The sequence below is a fragment of the Nerophis ophidion genome, unplaced genomic scaffold, assembly GCF_033978795.1.
Source record: "Nerophis ophidion isolate RoL-2023_Sa unplaced genomic scaffold, RoL_Noph_v1.0 HiC_scaffold_43, whole genome shotgun sequence".
Classification (NCBI taxonomy): Eukaryota; Metazoa; Chordata; class Actinopteri; order Syngnathiformes; family Syngnathidae; genus Nerophis; species Nerophis ophidion.
This window is the reverse complement of record NW_026906965.1, coordinates 320454-346148: the sequence shown is the minus strand read 5'-3', so window position 1 is coordinate 346148 and position 25695 is coordinate 320454. Positions and strand designations below refer to the sequence as shown.

The following is a 25695-nucleotide window of genomic DNA, read 5'->3' as shown; positions in this document are numbered from 1 at the left end:
TACATGCATATGTGATGTATCATGTTGTATACACGCATGTGTGATGTATCATGTTATATGTGTGATGTATCATGTTGTATACATGCATGTGTGATGTATCATGTTGTATACATGCATGTGTGATGTATCATGTATGTGTGATGTATCATGTTGTATACATGCATGTGTGATGTATCATGTTGTATACATGCATGTGATGTATCATGTTGTATGTGTGATGTATCATGTTGTATACATGCATGTGTGATGTATCATGTTGTATGTGTGATGTATCATGTTGTATACATAAATGTGTGATGTATCGTGTTGTATCCATGCATGTGTGATGTATCATGTATGTGTGATGTATCAAGTTGTATACATGCATATGTGATGTATCATGTTGTATACATGCATGTGTGATGTATCATGTTGTATACATGCATGTGTGATGTATCATGTTGTATGCATGCATGTGTGATGTATCATGCTGTATGCATGCATGTGAGATGTATCATGTTGTATGTGTGATGTATCATGTTGTATGCATGTATGTGTGATGTATCATGTTGTATGCATGCATGTGTGATGTATCATGTTGTATGCATGCATGTGTGATGTATAATGTTGTATGCATGCATGTGTGATGTATCATGTTGTATGCATGCATGTGTGATGTATCATGTTGTATGTGTGATGTATCATGTTGTATGCATGCATGTGTGATGTATCATGTTGTATGTGTGATGTATCATGTTGTATACATAAATGTGTGATGTATCATGTTGTATCCATGCATGTGTGATGTATCATGTATGTGTGATGTATCAAGTTGTATACATGCATATGTGATGTATCATGTTGTATACATGCATGTGTGATGTATCATGTTGTATACATGCATGTGTGATGTATCATGTTGTATACATGCATGTGTGATGTATCATGTTGTATGCATGCATGTGTGATGTATCATGTTGTATGCATGCATGTGAGATGTATCATGTTGTATGTGTGATGTATCATGTTGTATGCATGTATGTGTGATGTATCATGTTGTATGCATGCATGTGTGATGTATAATGTTGTATGCATGCATGTGTGATGTATCATGTTGTATGCATGCATGTGTGATGTATCATGTTGTATGCATGCATGTGTGATGTATCATGTTGTATGCATGCATGTGTGATGTATCATGTTGTATGCATGCATGTGTTATGTATCATGTTATATGTGTGATGTATCATGTATGTGTGATGTATCATGTTGTATCCATGCATGTGTGATGTATCATGTATGTGTGATGTATCATGTTGTATCCATGCATGTGTGATGTATCATGTATGTGTGATGTATCATGTTGTATCCATGCATGTGTGATGTATCATGTATGTGTGATGTATCATGTTGTATACATGCATATGTGATGTATCATGTTGTATACATGCATGTGTGATGTATCATGTTGTATGCATGCATGTGTGATGTATCAAGTTGTATGCATGCATGTGTGATGTATCATGTTATATGTGTGATGTATCATGTTGTATACATGCATGAGTGATGTATCATGTTGTATACATGCATGTGTGATGTATCATGTATGTGTGATGTATGATGTTGTATACATGCATATGTGATGTATCATGTTGTATACATGCATGTGTGATGTATCATGTTGTATACACTCATGTGAGATGTATCATGTTGTATACATGCATGTGTGATGTATCATGTTGTATGCATGCATGTGTGATGTATCATGTTGTATACATGCATGTGTGATGTATCATGTTGTATGTGTGATGTATCATGTTGTATACAGGCATGTGTGATGTATCATGTTGTATACATGCATGTGTGATATATCATGTTGCATGCTTGCATGTGTGATGTATCATGTTGTATGCATGCATGTGTGATGTATCATGTTGTATGTGTGATGTATCATGTTGTATACATGCATGTGTGATGTATCATGTTGTATACATGCATGTGTGATGTATCATGTTGTATGCACACATGTGTGATGTATCATGTTGTATGTGTGATGTATCATGTTGTATACATGCATGTGTGATGTATCATGTTGTATGCATGCATGTGTGATGTATCATGTCGTATGCATGCATGTGTGATGTATCATGTTGTATGCATGCATGTGTGATGTATCATGTTGTATGCATGCATGTGTGATGTATCATGTTGTATGCATGCATGTGTGATGTATCATGTTATATGTGTGATGTATCATGTTGTATACATGCATGTGTGATGTATCATGTATGTGTGATGTATCATGCTGTATACATGCATATGTGATGTATCATGTTGTATACATGCATGTGTGATGTATCATGTTGTATGCATGCATGTGTGATGTATCATGTTGTATCCATGCATGTGTGATGTATCATGTTGTATACATGCATGTGTGATGTATCAAGTTGTATCCATGCATGTGTGATGTATCATGTATGTGTGATGTATCATGTTGTATACATGCATATGTGATGTATCATGTTGTATACACGCATGTGTGATGTATCATGTTGTATGCATGCATGTGTGATGTATCATGTTGTATCCATGCATGTGTGATGTATCATGTATGTGTGATGTATCATGTTGTATACATGCATATGTGATGTAACATGTTGTATACACGCATGTGTGATGTATCATGTTGTATGCATGCATGTGTGATGTATCATGTTGTATGCATGCATGTGTGATGTATCATGTTATATGTGTGATGTAGCATGTTGTATACATGCATGTGTGATGTATCATGTATGTGTGATATATCATGTTGTATACATGCATGTGTGATGTATCATGTTGTATACATGCATGTGATGTATCATGTTGTATGTGTGATGTATCACGTTGTATACATGCATGTGTGATGTATCATGTTGAATGTGTGATGTATCATGTTATATGCATGCATGTGTGATGTATCATGTTGTATGTGTGATGTATCATGTTGTATACATAAATGTGTGATGTATCGTGTTGTATCAATGCATGTGTGATGTATCATGTATGTGTGATGTATCATGTTGTATACATGCATATGTGATGTATCATGTTGTATACATGCATGTGTGATGTATCATGTTGTATGCATGCATGTGTGATGTATCATGTTGTATCTATGCATGTGTGATGTATCATGTTGTATGCATGCATGTGTGATGTATCATGTTGTATGCATGCATGTGTGATGTTTCATGTTGTATGCATGCATGTGTGATGTATCATGTTGTATGCATGCATGTGTGATGTATCATGTTGTATGTGTGATGTATCATGTTGTATACATGCATGTGTGATGTATCATGTTGTATGCATGCATGTGTGATGTATCATGTTGTATGTGTGATGTATCATGTTGTATACATGCATGTGTGATGTATCATGTTGTATGCATGCATGTGTGATGTATCATGTTGTATGCATGCATGTGTGATGTATCACGTTGTATGTGTGATGTTCCATGTTGTATACATGCATGTGTGATGTATCATGTTGTATACATGCATGTGTGATGTATCATGTTGTATACATGCATGTGTGATGTATCATGTTGTATGTGTGATGTATCATGTTGTATACATGCATGTGTGATGTATCATGTTGTATACATGCATGTGAGATGTATCATGTTGTATGCATGCATGTGTGATGTATCATGATGTATGCATGCATGTGTGATGTATCATGTTGTATACATGCATGTGTGATGTATCATGTTGTATGCTTGCATTTGTGATGTATCATGTTGTATGCATGCATGTGTGATGTTTCATGTTGTATGCATGCATGTGTGATGTTTCATGTTGTATGCTTGCTTGTGTGATGTATCATGTTGTATGTGTGATGTATCATGTTGTATGCATGCATGTGTGATGTATCATGTTGTATGTGTGATGTATCATGTTGTATGCATGCATGTGTGATGTATCATGTTGTATACATGCATGTGTGATGTATCATGTTGTATGCATGCATGTGTGATGTATCATGTTGTATGCATGCATGTGTGATGTATCATGTTGTATGCTTGCATGTGTGATGTATCATGTTGTATGGTTGCATGTGTGATGTATCATGTTGTATGCATGCATGTGTGATGTATCATGTTGTATGCATACATGTGTGATGTATCATGTTGTATGCTTGCATGTGTGATGTATCATGTTGTATGCTTGCTTGTGTGATGTATCATGTTGTATGCATGCATGTGTGATGTATCATGTTGTATGCATGAATGTGTGATGTATCATGTTGTATGTGTGATGTATCATATTGTATACATGCATGTGTGATGTATCATGTTGTATACATGCATGTGTGATGTATCATGTTGTATGTGTGATGTATCATGTTGTATACATGCATGTGTGATGTATCATGTTGTATGCATGCATGTGTGATGTATCATGTTGTATACATGCATGTGTGATGTATCATGTATGTGTGATGTATGATGTTGTATACATGCATATGTGATGTATCATGTTGTATACATGCATGTGTGATGTATCATGTTGTATACATGCATGTGAGATGTATCATGTTGTATACATGCATGTGTGATGTATCATGTTGTATGCATGCATGTGTGATGTATCATGTTGTATACATGCATGTGTGATGTATCATGTTGTATGTGTGATGTATCATGTTGTATACAGGCATGTGTGATGTATCATGTTGTATACATGCATGTGTGATATATCATGTATGCTTGCATGTGTGATGTATCATGTTGTATGCATGCATGTGTGATGTATCATGTTGTATGTGTGATGTATCATGTTGTATACATGCATGTGTGATGTATCATGTTGTATACATGCATGTGTGATGTATCATGTTGTATGCATGCATGTGTGATGTATCATGTTGTATGTGTGATGTATCATGTTGTATACATGCATGTGTGATGTATCATGTTGTATACATGCATGTGAGATGTATCATGTTGTATGCATGCATGTGTGATGTATCATGATGTATGCATGCATGTGTGATGTATCATGTTGTATACATGCATGTGTGATGTATCATGTTGTATGCTTGCATTTGTGATGTATCATGTTGTATGCATGCATGTGTGATGTTTCATGTTGTATGCATGCATGTGTGATGTTTCATGTTGTATGCTTGCTTGTGTGATGTATCATGTTGTATGTGTGATGTATCATGTTGTATGCATGCATGTGTGATGTATCATGTTGTATGTGTGATGTATCATGTTGTATGCATGCATGTGTGATGTATCATGTTGTATACATGCATGTGTGATGTATCATGTTGTATGCATGCATGTGTGATGTATCATGTTGTATGCATGCATGTGTGATGTATCATGTTGTATGCTTGCATGTGTGATGTATCATGTTGTATGGTTGCATGTGTGATGTATCATGTTGTATGCATGCATGTGTGATGTATCATGTTGTATGCATACATGTGTGATGTATCATGTTGTATGCTTGCATGTGTGATGTATCATGTTGTATGCTTGCTTGTGTGATGTATCATGTTGTATGCATGCATGTGTGATGTATCATGTTGTATGCATGAATGTGTGATGTATCATGTTGTATGTGTGATGTATCATATTGTATACATGCATGTGTGATGTATCATGTTGTATACATGCATGTGTGATGTATCATGTTGTATGTGTGATGTATCATGTTGTATACATGCATGTGTGATGTATCATGTTGTATGCATGCATGTGTGATGTATCATGTTGTATACATGCATGTGTGATGTATCATGTATGTGTGATGTATGATGTTGTATACATGCATATGTGATGTATCATGTTGTATACATGCATGTGTGATGTATCATGTTGTATACATGCATGTGAGATGTATCATGTTGTATACATGCATGTGTGATGTATCATGTTGTATGCATGCATGTGTGATGTATCATGTTGTATACATGCATGTGTGATGTATCATGTTGTATGTGTGATGTATCATGTTGTATACAGGCATGTGTGATGTATCATGTTGTATACATGCATGTGTGATATATCATGTATGCTTGCATGTGTGATGTATCATGTTGTATGCATGCATGTGTGATGTATCATGTTGTATGTGTGATGTATCATGTTGTATACATGCATGTGTGATGTATCATGTTGTATACATGCATGTGTGATGTATCATGTTGTATGCATGCATGTGTGATGTATCATGTTGTATGTGTGATGTATCATGTTGTATACATGCATGTGTGATGTATCATGTTGTATACATGCATGTGTGATGTATCATGTTGTATGCATGCATGTGTGATGTATCATGTCGTATGCATGCATGTGTGATGTATCATGTTGTATGCATGCATGTGTGATGTATCATGTTGTATGCATGCATGTGTGATGTATCATGTTGTATGCATGCATGTGTGATGTATCATGTTATATGTGTGATGTATCATGTTGTATACATGCATGTGTGATGTATCATGTTGTATCCATGCATGTGTGATGTATCATGTATGTGTGATGTATCATGCTGTATACATGCATATGTGATGTATCATGTTGTATACATGCATGTGTGATGTATCATGTTGTATGCATGCATGTGTGATGTATCATGTTGTATCCATGCATGTGTGATGTATCATGTTGTATACATGCATGTGTGATGTATCAAGTTGTATCCATGCATGTGTGATGTATCATGTATGTGTGATGTATCATGTTGTATACATGCATATGTGATGTATCATGTTGTATACACGCATGTGTGATGTATCATGTTGTATGCATGCATGTGTGATGTATCATGTTGTATCCATGCATGTGTGATGTATCATGTATGTGTGATGTATCATGTTGTATACATGCATATGTGATGTATCATGTTGTATACACGCATGTGTGATGTATCATGTTGTATGCATGCATGTGTGATGTATCATGTTGTATGCATGCATGTGTGATGTATCATGTTATATGTGTGATGTAGCATGTTGTATACATGCATGTGTGATGTATCATGTTGTATACATGCATGCGTGATGTATCATGTATGTGTGATGTATCATGTTGTATACATGCATGTGATGTATTATGTTGTATGTGTGATGTATCACGTTGTATACATGCATGTGTGATGTATCATGTTGAATGTGTGATGTATCATGTTATATGCATGCATGTGTGATGTATCATGTTGTATGTGTGATGTATCATGTTGTATACATAAATGTGTGATGTATCGTGTTGTATCAATGCATGTGTGATGTATCATGTATGTGTGATGTATCATGTTGTATACATGCATATGTGATGTATCATGTTGTATACATGCATGTGTGATGTATCATGTTGTATGCATGCATGTGTGATGTATCATGTTGTATCTATGCATGTGTGATGTATCATGTTGTATGCATGCATGTGTGATGTATCATGTTGTATGCATGCATGTGTGATGTTTCATGTTGTATGCATGCATGTGTGATGTATCATGTTGTATGCATGCATGTGTGATGTATCATGTTGTATGTGTGATGTATCATGTTGTATACATGCATGTGTGATGTATCATGTTGTATGCATGCATGTGTGATGTATCATGTTGTATGTGTGATGTATCATGTTGTATACATGCATGTGTGATGTATCATGTTGTATGCATGCATGTGTGATGTATCATGTTGTATGCATGCATGTGTGATGTATCACGTTGTATGTGTGATGTTCCATGTTGTATACATGCATGTGTGATGTATCATGTTGTATACATGCATGTGTGATGTATCATGTTGTATACATGCATGTGTGATGTATCATGTTGTATGTGTGATGTATCATGTTGTATACATGCATGTGTGATGTATCATGTTGTATACATGCATGTGAGATGTATCATGTTGTATACATGCATGTGAGATGTATCATGATGTATGCATGCATGTGTGATGTATCATGTTGTATACATGCATGTGTGATGTATCATGTTGTATGCTTGCATTTGTGATGTATCATGTTGTATGCATGCATGTGTGATGTATCATGTTGTATGCATGCATGTGTGATGTATCATGTTGTATGCATGCATGTGTGATGTATCATGTTGTATGCTTGCATGTGTGATGTATCATGTTGTATGGTTGCATGTGTGATGTATCATGTTGTATGCATGCATGTGTGATGTATCATGTTGTATGCATACATGTGTGATGTATCATGTTGTATGCTTGCATGTGTGATGTATCATGTTGTATGCTTGCTTGTGTGATGTATCATGTTGTATGTGTGATGTATCATGTTGTATGCATGCATGTGTGATGTATCATGTTGTATGTGTGATGTATCATGTTGTATGCATGCATGTGTGATGTATCATGTTGTATACATGCATGTGTGATGTATCATGTTGTATGCATGCATGTAAGATGTATCATGTTGTATGCATGCATGTGTGATGTATCATGTTGTATGCTTGCATGTGTGATGTATCATGTTGTATGGTTGCATGTGTGATGTATCATGTTGTATGCATGCATGTGTGATGTATCATGTTGTATGCATACATGTGTGATGTATCATGTTGTATGCTTGCATGTGTGATGTATCATGTTGTATGCTTGCTTGTGTGATGTATCATGTTGTATGCATGCATGTGTGATGTATCATGTTGTATGCATGAATGTGTGATGTATCATGTTGTATGTGTGATGTATCATATTGTATACATGCATGTGTGATGCATCATGTTGTATACATGCATGTGTGATGTATCATGTTGTATGTGTGATGTATCATGTTGTATACATGCATGTGTGATGTATCATGTTGTATGCATGCATGTGTGATGTATCATGTTGTATGCATGTATGTGTGATGTATCATGTTGTATGTGTGATGTATCATGTTGTATGCATGCATGTGTGATGTATCATGTTGTATGTGTGATGTATCATGTTGTATGTGTGATGTATCATGTTGTATACATGCATGTGTGATGTATAATGTTGTATGCATGCATGTGTGATGTATCATGTTGTATGTGTGATGTATCATGTTGTATGTGTGATGTATCATGTTGTATACATGCATGTGTGATGTATCATGTTGTATGCATGCATGTGTGATGTATCATGTTGTATACATGCATGTGTGATGTAACATGTTGTATGTGTGATGTATCATGTTTTATACAGGCATGTGTGATGTATCATGTTGTATGCATGCATGTGTGATGTATCATGTTGTATGCTTGCTAGTGTGATGTATCATGTTGTATGCATGCATGTGTGATGTGTCATGTTGTATGCATGCATGTGTGATGTATCATGTTGTATACATGCATGTGTGATGTATCATGTTGTATGCATGCATGTGTGATGTATCATGTTGTATGCATGCATGTGTGATGTATCATGTTGTTTGCATGTATGTGTGATAAATCATGTTGTATGTGTGATGTATCATGTTGTATGCATGCATGTGTGATGTATCATGTTGTATACATGCATGTGTGATGTATCATGTTGTATGCATGCATGTGTGATGTATCATGTTGTATGTGTGATGTATCATGTTGTATGCATGCATGTGTGATGTATCATGTTGTATGTGTGATGTATCATGTTGTATACATAAATGTGTGATGTATCATGTTGTATCCATGCATGTGTGATGTATCATGTATGTGTGATGTATCAAGTTGTATACATGCATATGTGATGTATCATGTTGTATACATGCATGTGTGATGTATCATGTTGTATACATGCATGTGTGATGTATCATGTTGTATGCATGCATGTGTGATGTATCATGTTGTATGCATGCATGTGAGATGTATCATGTTGTATGTGTGATGTATCATGTTGTATGCATGTATGTGTGATGTATCATGTTGTATGCATGCATGTGTGATGTATAATGTTGTATGCATGCATGTGTGATGTATCATGTTGTATGCATACATGTGTGATGTATCATGTTGTATGCATGCATGTGTGATGTATCATGTTGTATGCATGCATGTGTGATGTATCATGTTGTATGCATGCATGTGTGATGTATCATGTTATATGTGTGATGTATCATGTTATATGTGTGATGTATCATGTTGTATACATGCATGTGTGATGTATCATGTTGTATCCATGCATGTGTGATGTATCATGTATGTGTGATGTATCATGTTGTATGCATGCATGTGTGATGTATAATGTTGTATGCATGCATGTGTGATGTATCATGTTGTATGCATGCATGTGTGATGTATCATGTTGTATGCATGCATGTGTGATGTATCATGTTGTATGCATGCATGTGTGATGTATCATGTTATATGTGTGATGTAGCATGTTGTATACATGCATGTGTGATGTAGCATGTTGTATACATGCATGTGTGATGTATCATGTATGTGTGATGTATCATGTTGTATACATGCATGTGATGTATCATGTTGTATGTGTGATGTATCACGTTGTATACATGCATGTGTGATGTATCATGTTGAATGTGTGATGTATCATATTATATGCATGCATGTGTGATGTATCATGTTGTATGTGTGATGTATCATGTTGTATACATGCATGTGTGACGTATCATGTTGTATCCATGCATGTGTGATGTATCATGTATGTGTGATGTATCATGTTGTATACATGCATATGTGATGTATCATGTTGTATACATGCATGTGTGATGTATCATGTTGTATGCATGCATGTGTGATGTATCATGTTGTATCTATGCATGTGTGATGTATCATGTTGTATGCATGCATGTGTGATGTATCATGTTGTATGCATGCATGTGTGATGTTTCATGTTGTATGCATGCATGTGTGATGTATCATGTTGTATGCATGCATGTGTGATGTATCATGTTGTATGTGTGATGTATCATGTTGTATACATGCATGTGTGATGTATCATGTTGTATGCATGCATGTGTGATGTATCATGTTGTATGTGTGATGTATCAAGTTGTATACATGCATGTGTGATGTATCATGTTGTATGCATGCATGTGTGATGTATCATGTTGTATGCATGCATGTGTGATGTATCACGTTGTATGTGTGATGTTCCATGTTGTATACATGCATGTGTGATGTATCATGTTGTATACATGCATGTGTGATGTATCATGTTGTATACATGCATGTGTGATGTATCATGTTGTATGTGTGATGTATCATGTTGTATACATGCATGTGTGATGTATCATGTTGTATACATGCATGTGAGATGTATCATGTTGTATGCATGCATGTGTGATGTATCATGATGTATGCATGCATGTGTGATGTATCATGTTGTATACATGCATGTGTGATGTATCATGTTGTATGCTTGCATTTGTGATGTATCATGTTGTATGCATGCATGTGTGATGTATCATGTTGTATGCATGCATGTGTGATGTATCATGTTGTATGCATGCATGTGTGATGTATCATGTTGTATGCTTGCATGTGTGATGTATCATGTTGTATGGTTGCATGTGTGATGTATCATGTTGTATGCATGCATGTGTGATGTATCATGTTGTATGCATACATGTGTGATGTATCATGTTGTATGCTTGCATGTGTGATGTATCATGTTGTATGCTTGCTTGTGTGATGTATCATGTTGTATGTGTGATGTATCATGTTGTATGCATGCATGTGTGATGTATCATGTTGTATGTGTGATGTATCATGTTGTATGCATGCATGTGTGATGTATCATGTTGTATACATGCATGTGTGATGTATCATGTTGTATGCATGCATGTGTGATGTATCATGTTGTATGCATGCATGTGTGATGTATCATGTTGTATGCTTGCATGTGTGATGTATCATGTTGTATGGTTGCATGTGTGATGTATCATGTTGTATGCATGCATGTGTGATGTATCATGTTGTATGCATGCATGTGTGATGTATCATGTTGTATGCATAGATGTGTGATGTATCATGTTGTATGCATACATGTGAGATGTATCATGTTGTATGCATGCATGTGTGATGTATCATGTTGTATCCATGCATGTGTGATGTATCATGTATGTGTGATGTATCATGTTGTATACATGCATATGTGATGTATCATGTTGTATCCATGCATGTGTGATGTATCATGTTGTATACATGCATGTGTGATGTATCATGTTGTATCCATGCATGTGTGATGTATCATGTATGTGTGATGTATCATGTTGTATACATGCATATGTGATGTATCATGTTGTATACACGCATGTGTGATGTATCATGTTATATGTGTGATGTATCATGTTGTATACATGCATGTGTGATGTATCATGTTGTATACATGCATGTGTGATGTATCATGTATGTGTGATGTATCATGTTGTATACATGCATGTGTGATGTATCATGTTGTATACATGCATGTGATGTATCATGTTGTATGTGTGATGTATCATGTTGTATACATGCATGTGTGATGTATCATGTTGTATGTGTGATGTATCATGTTGTATACATAAATGTGTGATGTATCATGTTGTATCCATGCATGTGTGATGTATCATGTATGTGTGATGTATCAAGTTGTATACATGCATATGTGATGTATCATGTTGTATACATGCATGTGTGATGTATCATGTTGTATACATGCATGTGTGATGTATCATGTTGTATGCATGCATGTGTGATGTATCATGCTGTATGCATGCATGTGAGATGTATCATGTTGTATGTGTGATGTATCATGTTGTATGCATGTATGTGTGATGTATCATGTTGTATGCATGCATGTGTGATGTATCATGTTGTATGCATGCATGTGTGATGTATAATGTTGTATGCATGCATGTGTGATGTATCATGTTGTATGCATGCATGTGTGATGTATCATGTTGTATGTGTGATGTATCATGTTGTATGCATGCATGTGTGATGTATCATGTTGTATGTGTGATGTATCATGTTGTATACATAAATGTGTGATGTATCATGTTGTATCCATGCATGTGTGATGTATCATGTATGTGTGATGTATCAAGTTGTATACATGCATATGTGATGTATCATGTTGTATACATGCATGTGTGATGTATCATGTTGTATACATGCATGTGTGATGTATCATGTTGTATACATGCATGTGTGATGTATCATGTTGTATGCATGCATGTGTGATGTATCATGTTGTATGCATGCATGTGTGATGTATAATGTTGTATGCATGCATGTGTGATGTATCATGTTGTATGCATGCATGTGTGATGTATCATGTTGTATGCATGCATGTGTGATGTATCATGTTGTATGCATGCATGTGTGATGTATCATGTTGTATGCATGCATGTGTTATGTATCATGTTATATGTGTGATGTATCATGTATGTGTGATGTATCATGTTGTATCCATGCATGTGTGATGTATCATGTATGTGTGATGTATCATGTTGTATCCATGCATGTGTGATGTATCATGTATGTGTGATGTATCATGTTGTATCCATGCATGTGTGATGTATCATGTATGTGTGATGTATCATGTTGTATACATGCATATGTGATGTATCATGTTGTATACATGCATGTGTGATGTATCATGTTGTATGCATGCATGTGTGATGTATCAAGTTGTATGCATGCATGTGTGATGTATCATGTTATATGTGTGATGTATCATGTTGTATACATGCATGAGTGATGTATCATGTTGTATACATGCATGTGTGATGTATCATGTATGTGTGATGTATGATGTTGTATACATGCATATGTGATGTATCATGTTGTATACATGCATGTGTGATGTATCATGTTGTATACACTCATGTGAGATGTATCATGTTGTATACATGCATGTGTGATGTATCATGTTGTATGCATGCATGTGTGATGTATCATGTTGTATACATGCATGTGTGATGTATCATGTTGTATGTGTGATGTATCATATTGTATACATGCATGTGTGATGTATCATGTTGTATACATGCATGTGTGATGTATCATGTTGTATGTGTGATGTATCATGTTGTATACATGCATGTGTGATGTATCATGTTGTATGCATGCATGTGTGATGTATCATGTTGTATACATGCATGTGTGATGTATCATGTATGTGTGATGTATGATGTTGTATACATGCATATGTGATGTATCATGTTGTATACATGCATGTGTGATGTATCATGTTGTATACATGCATGTGAGATGTATCATGTTGTATACATGCATGTGTGATGTATCATGTTGTATGCATGCATGTGTGATGTATCATGTTGTATACATGCATGTGTGATGTATCATGTTGTATGTGTGATGTATCATGTTGTATACAGGCATGTGTGATGTATCATGTTGTATACATGCATGTGTGATATATCATGTATGCTTGCATGTGTGATGTATCATGTTGTATGCATGCATGTGTGATGTATCATGTTGTATGTGTGATGTATCATGTTGTATACATGCATGTGTGATGTATCATGTTGTATACATGCATGTGTGATGTATCATGTTGTATGCATGCATGTGTGATGTATCATGTTGTATGTGTGATGTATCATGTTGTATACATGCATGTGTGATGTATCATGTTGTATACATGCATGTGTGATGTATCATGTTGTATGCATGCATGTGTGATGTATCATGTCGTATGCATGCATGTGTGATGTATCATGTTGTATGCATGCATGTGTGATGTATCATGTTGTATGCATGCATGTGTGATGTATCATGTTGTATGCATGCATGTGTGATGTATCATGTTATATGTGTGATGTATCATGTTGTATACATGCATGTGTGATGTATCATGTTGTATCCATGCATGTGTGATGTATCATGTATGTGTGATGTATCATGCTGTATACATGCATATGTGATGTATCATGTTGTATACATGCATGTGTGATGTATCATGTTGTATGCATGCATGTGTGATGTATCATGTTGTATCCATGCATGTGTGATGTATCATGTTGTATACATGCATGTGTGATGTATCAAGTTGTATCCATGCATGTGTGATGTATCATGTATGTGTGATGTATCATGTTGTATACATGCATATGTGATGTATCATGTTGTATACACGCATGTGTGATGTATCATGTTGTATGCATGCATGTGTGATGTATCATGTTGTATCCATGCATGTGTGATGTATCATGTATGTGTGATGTATCATGTTGTATACATGCATATGTGATGTATCATGTTGTATACACGCATGTGTGATGTATCATGTTGTATGCATGCATGTGTGATGTATCATGTTGTATGCATGCATGTGTGATGTATCATGTTATATGTGTGATGTAGCATGTTGTATACATGCATGTGTGATGTATCATGTTGTATACATGCATGCGTGATGTATCATGTATGTGTGATGTATCATGTTGTATACATGCATGTGATGTATTATGTTGTATGTGTGATGTATCACGTTGTATACATGCATGTGTGATGTATCATGTTGAATGTGTGATGTATCATGTTATATGCATGCATGTGTGATGTATCATGTTGTATGTGTGATGTATCATGTTGTATACATAAATGTGTGATGTATCGTGTTGTATCAATGCATGTGTGATGTATCATGTATGTGTGATGTATCATGTTGTATACATGCATATGTGATGTATCATGTTGTATACATGCATGTGTGATGTATCATGTTGTATGCATGCATGTGTGATGTATCATGTTGTATCTATGCATGTGTGATGTATCATGTTGTATGCATGCATGTGTGATGTATCATGTTGTATGCATGCATGTGTGATGTTTCATGTTGTATGCATGCATGTGTGATGTATCATGTTGTATGCATGCATGTGTGATGTATCATGTTGTATGTGTGATGTATCATGTTGTATACATGCATGTGTGATGTATCATGTTGTATGCATGCATGTGTGATGTATCATGTTGTATGTGTGATGTATCATGTTGTATACATGCATGTGTGATGTATCATGTTGTATGCATGCATGTGTGATGTATCATGTTGTATGCATGCATGTGTGATGTATCACGTTGTATGTGTGATGTTCCATGTTGTATACATGCATGTGTGATGTATCATGTTGTATACATGCATGTGTGATGTATCATGTTGTATACATGCATGTGTGATGTATCATGTTGTATGTGTGATGTATCATGTTGTATACATGCATGTGTGATGTATCATGTTGTATACATGCATGTGAGATGTATCATGTTGTATACATGCATGTGAGATGTATCATGATGTATGCATGCATGTGTGATGTATCATGTTGTATACATGCATGTGTGATGTATCATGTTGTATGCTTGCATTTGTGATGTATCATGTTGTATGCATGCATGTGTGATGTATCATGTTGTATGCATGCATGTGTGATGTATCATGTTGTATGCATGCATGTGTGATGTATCATGTTGTATGCTTGCATGTGTGATGTATCATGTTGTATGGTTGCATGTGTGATGTATCATGTTGTATGCATGCATGTGTGATGTATCATGTTGTATGCATACATGTGTGATGTATCATGTTGTATGCTTGCATGTGTGATGTATCATGTTGTATGCTTGCTTGTGTGATGTATCATGTTGTATGTGTGATGTATCATGTTGTATGCATGCATGTGTGATGTATCATGTTGTATGTGTGATGTATCATGTTGTATGCATGCATGTGTGATGTATCATGTTGTATACATGCATGTGTGATGTATCATGTTGTATGCATGCATGTAAGATGTATCATGTTGTATGCATGCATGTGTGATGTATCATGTTGTATGCTTGCATGTGTGATGTATCATGTTGTATGGTTGCATGTGTGATGTATCATGTTGTATGCATGCATGTGTGATGTATCATGTTGTATGCATACATGTGTGATGTATCATGTTGTATGCTTGCATGTGTGATGTATCATGTTGTATGCTTGCTTGTGTGATGTATCATGTTGTATGCATGCATGTGTGATGTATCATGTTGTATGCATGAATGTGTGATGTATCATGTTGTATGTGTGATGTATCATATTGTATACATGCATGTGTGATGCATCATGTTGTATACATGCATGTGTGATGTATCATGTTGTATGTGTGATGTATCATGTTGTATACATGCATGTGTGATGTATCATGTTGTATGCATGCATGTGTGATGTATCATGTTGTATGCATGTATGTGTGATGTATCATGTTGTATGTGTGATGTATCATGTTGTATGCATGCATGTGTGATGTATCATGTTGTATGTGTGATGTATCATGTTGTATGTGTGATGTATCATGTTGTATACATGCATGTGTGATGTATAATGTTGTATGCATGCATGTGTGATGTATCATGTTGTATGTGTGATGTATCATGTTGTATGTGTGATGTATCATGTTGTATACATGCATGTGTGATGTATCATGTTGTATGCATGCATGTGTGATGTATCATGTTGTATACATGCATGTGTGATGTAACATGTTGTATGTGTGATGTATCATGTTTTATACAGGCATGTGTGATGTATCATGTTGTATGCATGCATGTGTGATGTATCATGTTGTATGCTTGCTAGTGTGATGTATCATGTTGTATGCATGCATGTGTGATGTGTCATGTTGTATGCATGCATGTGTGATGTATCATGTTGTATACATGCATGTGTGATGTATCATGTTGTATGCATGCATGTGTGATGTATCATGTTGTATGCATGCATGTGTGATGTATCATGTTGTTTGCATGTATGTGTGATAAATCATGTTGTATGTGTGATGTATCATGTTGTATGCATGCATGTGTGATGTATCATGTTGTATACATGCATGTGTGATGTATCATGTTGTATGCATGCATGTGTGATGTATCATGTTGTATGTGTGATGTATCATGTTGTATGCATGCATGTGTGATGTATCATGTTGTATGTGTGATGTATCATGTTGTATACATAAATGTGTGATGTATCATGTTGTATCCATGCATGTGTGATGTATCATGTATGTGTGATGTATCAAGTTGTATACATGCATATGTGATGTATCATGTTGTATACATGCATGTGTGATGTATCATGTTGTATACATGCATGTGTGATGTATCATGTTGTATGCATGCATGTGTGATGTATCATGTTGTATGCATGCATGTGAGATGTATCATGTTGTATGTGTGATGTATCATGTTGTATGCATGTATGTGTGATGTATCATGTTGTATGCATGCATGTGTGATGTATAATGTTGTATGCATGCATGTGTGATGTATCATGTTGTATGCATACATGTGTGATGTATCATGTTGTATGCATGCATGTGTGATGTATCATGTTGTATGCATGCATGTGTGATGTATCATGTTGTATGCATGCATGTGTGATGTATCATGTTATATGTGTGATGTATCATGTTATATGTGTGATGTATCATGTTGTATACATGCATGTGTGATGTATCATGTTGTATGCATGCATGTGTGATGTATCATGTTGTATGCATGCATGTGTGATGTATAATGTTGTATGCATGCATGTGTGATGTATCATGTTGTATGCATGCATGTGTGATGTATCATGTTGTATGCATGCATGTGTGATGTATCATGTTGTATGCATGCATGTGTGATGTATCATGTTATATGTGTGATGTAGCATGTTGTATACATGCATGTGTGATGTAGCATGTTGTATACATGCATGTGTGATGTATCATGTATGTGTGATGTATCATGTTGTATACATGCATGTGATGTATCATGTTGTATGTGTGATGTATCACGTTGTATACATGCATGTGTGATGTATCATGTTGAATGTGTGATGTATCATATTATATGCATGCATGTGTGATGTATCATGTTGTATGTGTGATGTATCATGTTGTATACATGCATGTGTGACGTATCATGTTGTATCCATGCATGTGTGATGTATCATGTATGTGTGATGTATCATGTTGTATACATGCATATGTGATGTATCATGTTGTATACATGCATGTGTGATGTATCATGTTGTATGCATGCATGTGTGATGTATCATGTTGTATCTATGCATGTGTGATGTATCATGTTGTATGCATGCATGTGTGATGTATCATGTTGTATGCATGCATGTGTGATGTTTCATGTTGTATGCATGCATGTGTGATGTATCATGTTGTATGCATGCATGTGTGATGTATCATGTTGTATGTGTGATGTATCATGTTGTATACATGCATGTGTGATGTATCATGTTGTATGCATGCATGTGTGATGTATCATGTTGTATGTGTGATGTATCAAGTTGTATACATGCATGTGTGATGTATCATGTTGTATGCATGCATGTGTGATGTATCATGTTGTATGCATGCATGTGTGATGTATCACGTTGTATGTGTGATGTTCCATGTTGTATACATGCATGTGTGATGTATCATGTTGTATACATGCATGTGTGATGTATCATGTTGTATACATGCATGTGTGATGTATCATGTTGTATGTGTGATGTATCATGTTGTATACATGCATGTGTGATGTATCATGTTGTATACATGCATGTGAGATGTATCATGTTGTATGCATGCATGTGTGATGTATCATGATGTATGCATGCATGTGTGATGTATCATGTTGTATACATGCATGTGTGATGTATCATGTTGTATGCTTGCATTTGTGATGTATCATGTTGTATGCATGCATGTGTGATGTATCATGTTGTATGCATGCATGTGTGATGTATCATGTTGTATGCATGCATGTGTGATGTATCATGTTGTATGCTTGCATGTGTGATGTATCATGTTGTATGGTTGCATGTGTGATGTATCATGTTGTATGCATGCATGTGTGATGTATCATGTTGTATGCATACATGTGTGATGTATCATGTTGTATGCTTGCATGTGTGATGTATCATGTTGTATGCTTGCTTGTGTGATGTATCATGTTGTATGTGTGATGTATCATGTTGTATGCATGCATGTGTGATGTATCATGTTGTATGTGTGATGTATCATGTTGTATGCATGCATGTGTGATGTATCATGTTGTATACATGCATGTGTGATGTATCATGTTGTATGCATGCATGTGTGATGTATCATGTTGTATGCATGCATGTGTGATGTATCATGTTGTATGCTTGCATGTGTGATGTATCATGTTGTATGGTTGCATGTGTGATGTATCATGTTGTATGCATGCATGTGTGATGTATCATGTTGTATGCATGCATGTGTGATGTATCATGTTGTATGCATAGATGTGTGATGTATCATGTTGTATGCATACATGTGAGATGTATCATGTTGTATGCATGCATGTGTGATGTATCATGTTGTATCCATGCATGTGTGATGTATCATGTATGTGTGATGTATCATGTTGTATACATGCATATGTGATGTATCATGTTGTATCCATGCATGTGTGATGTATCATGTTGTATACATGCATGTGTGATGTATCATGTTGTATCCATGCATGTGTGATGTATCATGTATGTGTGATGTATCATGTTGTATACATGCATATGTGATGTATCATGTTGTATACACGCATGTGTGATGTATCATGTTATATGTGTGATGTATCATGTTGTATACATGCATGTGTGATGTATCATGTTGTATACATGCATGTGTGATGTATCATGTATGTGTGATGTATCATGTTGTATACATGCATGTGTGATGTATCATGTTGTATACATGCATGTGATGTATCATGTTGTATGTGTGATGTATCATGTTGTATACATGCATGTGTGATGTATCATGTTGTATGTGTGATGTATCATGTTGTATACATAAATGTGTGATGTATCATGTTGTATCCATGCATGTGTGATGTATCATGTATGTGTGATGTATCAAGTTGTATACATGCATATGTGATGTATCATGTTGTATACATGCATGTGTGATGTATCATGTTGTATACATGCATGTGTGATGTATCATGTTGTATGCATGCATGTGTGATGTATCATGCTGTATGCATGCATGTGAGATGTATCATGTTGTATGTGTGATGTATCATGTTGTATGCATGTATGTGTGATGTATCATGTTGTATGCATGCATGTGTGATGTATCATGTTGTATGCATGCATGTGTGATGTATAATGTTGTATGCATGCATGTGTGATGTATCATGTTGTATGCATGCATGTGTGATGTATCATGTTGTATGTGTGATGTATCATGTTGTATGCATGCATGTGTGATGTATCATGTTGTATGTGTGATGTATCATGTTGTATACATAAATGTGTGATGTATCATGTTGTATCCATGCATGTGTGATGTATCATGTATGTGTGATGTATCAAGTTGTATACATGCATATGTGATGTATCATGTTGTATACATGCATGTGTGATGTATCATGTTGTATACATGCATGTGTGATGTATCATGTTGTATACATGCATGTGTGATGTATCATGTTGTATGCATGCATGTGTGATGTATCATGTTGTATGCATGCATGTGTGATGTATAATGTTGTATGCATGCATGTGTGATGTATCATGTTGTATGCATGCATGTGTGATGTATCATGTTGTATGCATGCATGTGTGATGTATCATGTTGTATGCATGCATGTGTGATGTATCATGTTGTATGCATGCATGTGTTATGTATCATGTTATATGTGTGATGTATCATGTATGTGTGATGTATCATGTTGTATCCATGCATGTGTGATGTATCATGTATGTGTGATGTATCATGTTGTATCCATGCATGTGTGATGTATCATGTATGTGTGATGTATCATGTTGTATCCATGCATGTGTGATGTATCATGTATGTGTGATGTATCATGTTGTATACATGCATATGTGATGTATCATGTTGTATACATGCATGTGTGATGTATCATGTTGTATGCATGCATGTGTGATGTATCAAGTTGTATGCATGCATGTGTGATGTATCATGTTATATGTGTGATGTATCATGTTGTATACATGCATGAGTGATGTATCATGTTGTATACATGCATGTGTGATGTATCATGTATGTGTGATGTATGATGTTGTATACATGCATATGTGATGTATCATGTTGTATACATGCATGTGTGATGTATCATGTTGTATACACTCATGTGAGATGTATCATGTTGTATACATGCATGTGTGATGTATCATGTTGTATGCATGCATGTGTGATGTATCATGTTGTATACATGCATGTGTGATGTATCATGTTGTATGTGTGATGTATCATGTTGTATACAGGCATGTGTGATGTATCATGTTGTATACATGCATGTGTGATATATCATGTTGCATGCTTGCATGTGTGATGTATCATGTTGTATGCATGCATGTGTGATGTATCATGTTGTATGTGTGATGTATCATGTTGTATACATGCATGTGTGATGTATCATGTTGTATACATGCATGTGTGATGTATCATGTTGTATGCACACATGTGTGATGTATCATGTTGTATGTGTGATGTATCATGTTGTATACATGCATGTGTGATGTATCATGTTGTATGCATGCATGTGTGATGTATCATGTCGTATGCATGCATGTGTGATGTATCATGTTGTATGCATGCATGTGTGATGTATCATGTTGTATGCATGCATGTGTGATGTATCATGTTGTATGCATGCATGTGTGATGTATCATGTTATATGTGTGATGTATCATGTTGTATACATGCATGTGTGATGTATCATGTATGTGTGATGTATCATGCTGTATACATGCATATGTGATGTATCATGTTGTATACATGCATGTGTGATGTATCATGTTGTATGCATGCATGTGTGATGTATCATGTTGTATCCATGCATGTGTGATGTATCATGTTGTATACATGCATGTGTGATGTATCAAGTTGTATCCATGCATGTGTGATGTATCATGTATGTGTGATGTATCATGTTGTATACATGCATATGTGATGTATCATGTTGTATACACGCATGTGTGATGTATCATGTTGTATGCATGCATGTGTGATGTATCATGTTGTATCCATGCATGTGTGATGTATCATGTATGTGTGATGTATCATGTTGTATACATGCATATGTGATGTAACATGTTGTATACACGCATGTGTGATGTATCATGTTGTATGCATGCATGTGTGATGTATCATGTTGTATGCATGCATGTGTGATGTATCATGTTATATGTGTGATGTAGCATGTTGTATACATGCATGTGTGATGTATCATGTATGTGTGATGTATCATGTTGTATACATGCATGTGTGATGTATCATGTTGTATACATGCATGTGATGTATCATGTTGTATGTGTGATGTATCACGTTGTATACATGCATGTGTGATGTATCATGTTGAATGTGTGATGTATCATGTTATATGCATGCATGTGTGATGTATCATGTTGTATGTGTGATGTATAATGTTGTATACATAAATGTGTGATGTATCGTGTTGTATCAATGCATGTGTGATGTATCATGTATGTGTGATGTATCATGTTGTATACATGCATATGTGATGTATCATGTTGTATACATGCATGTGTGATGTATCATGTTGTATGCATGCATGTGTGATGTATCATGTTGTATCTATGCATGTGTGATGTATCATGTTGTATGCATGCATGTGTGATGTATCATGTTGTATGCATGCATGTGTGATGTTTCATGTTGTATGCATGCATGTGTGATGTATCATGTTGTATGCATGCATGTGTGATGTATCATGTTGTATGTGTGATGTATCATGTTGTATACATGCATGTGTGATGTATCATGTTGTATGCATGCATGTGTGATGTATCATGTTGTATGTGTGATGTATCATGTTGTATACATGCATGTGTGATGTATCATGTTGTATGCATGCATGTGTGATGTATCATGTTGTATGCATGCATGTGTGATGTATCACGTTGTATGTGTGATGTTCCATGTTGTATACATGCATGTGTGATGTATCATGTTGTATACATGCATGTGTGATGTATCATGTTGTATACATGCATGTGTGATGTATCATGTTGTATGTGTGATGTATCATGTTGTATACATGCATGTGTGATGTATCATGTTGTATACATGCATGTGAGATGTATCATGTTGTATGCATGCATGTGTGATGTATCATGATGTATGCATGCATGTGTGATGTATCATGTTGTATACATGCATGTGTGATGTATCATGTTGTATGCTTGCATTTGTGATGTATCATGTTGTATGCATGCATGTGTGATGTTTCATGTTGTATGCATGCATGTGTGATGTTTCATGTTGTATGCTTGCTTGTGTGATGTATCATGTTGTATGTGTGATGTATCATGTTGTATGCATGCATGTGTGATGTATCATGTTGTATGTGTGATGTATCATGTTGTATGCATGCATGTGTGATGTATCATGTTGTATACATGCATGTGTGATGTATCATGTTGTATGCATGCATGTGTGATGTATCATGTTGTATGGTTGCATGTGTGATGTATCATGTTGTATGCTTGCATGTGTGATGTATCATGTTGTATGGTTGCATGTGTGATGTATCATGTTGTATGCATGCATGTGTGATGTATCATGTTGTATGCATACATGTGTGATGTATCATGTTGTATGCTTGCATGTGTGATGTATCATGTTGTATGCTTGCTTGTGTGATGTATCATGTTGTATGCATGCATGTGTGATGTATCATGTTGTATGCATGAATGTGTGATGTATCATGTTGTATGTGTGATGTATCATATTGTATACATGCATGTGTGATGTATCATGTTGTATACATGCATGTGTGATGTATCATGTTGTATGTGTGATGTATCATGTTGTATACATGCATGTGTGATGTATCATGTTGTATGCATGCATGTGTGATGTAGGGCTGGGTGATATATGGAATATATTCCATATATTGTGGGTTTGTCTCTGTGCGCTATAGAAAATGACTATATTGTCAGTATTGGAGTATAGATTCTCACGCAGTTGCTTTTAGCCGCGGGCATTACACTACATCCTCTTCTCACTCCTTGTCTGTCCTTCTCACAGAGACATAAAACAAGCGCACCTTCTCACATACGTCACATACTGTCGCGTGTGCAACGTCATACGCCCTCGCAGAGCAGACAGGTAGCGGCATTATAACGTTAGCTGTGGTGCTAACGGGGTGGTGCTAGTGGTAATACGAGAGAAAGAAGGTGCTAGTCTGGTAACAAATGAAGGAATAATTAATTCCCAAGAAAAGCAGCACAGAGTCCATTGTCTGGCGGTGGTTTGGTTTCAAAAGGGAAGATGTTGAAAAGACAACCGTAATATGTCAAGTATGCGGCAAAAGCGTTGCTACAAAAAGTTGCAGCACTGCTAATGTGTAGCATCAATTGAAAAGTCACCCGCTAGAGAATGAGGAGTGCTTGAAACTCTGCATGTCAACATCTCAGTTTGGTGCCACACCCACAAAATGCCCAAGCAACCATTTCCACATGAACCCCATATGAAAAAACTGGTCAACAACAGAAGGAGATAACGTCCGCAGGAACCTACCACATAGCGAAGGACATACACTATTTGATTTCCTATTATGCAGCACATTTTTATTTGACAGTTATTGATATATCTTGTGTGACATCATGCACAAAAGTGCACTTTATTTGTTTTAAACTATTGTAGTGGTGTTCTGTACAACAGGTGCACTTTAATATAGTGTTGTT

The 25695-nt window shown here is 35.8% G+C and overlaps 3 protein-coding genes across 5 annotated transcripts in view; 1 reads left to right on the top strand and 2 right to left on the bottom strand.

Moving 5' to 3' along the window:
- The window catches only part of LOC133546787 (gastrula zinc finger protein XlCGF57.1-like), a 297001-nt gene that overhangs the window by 72884 nt on the left and 198422 nt on the right, over positions 1-25695 (bottom strand). The gene's annotated exons all lie outside the window — the stretch shown is intronic.
- Positions 1-25695, top strand: part of LOC133546790 (zinc finger protein 391-like) — a 277556-nt gene that overhangs the window by 137744 nt on the left and 114117 nt on the right. The window lies entirely within an intron of this gene.
- LOC133546799 (gastrula zinc finger protein XlCGF57.1-like) overlaps positions 1-25695 on the bottom strand; it is a 60902-nt gene that overhangs the window by 21183 nt on the left and 14024 nt on the right. The window lies entirely within an intron of this gene.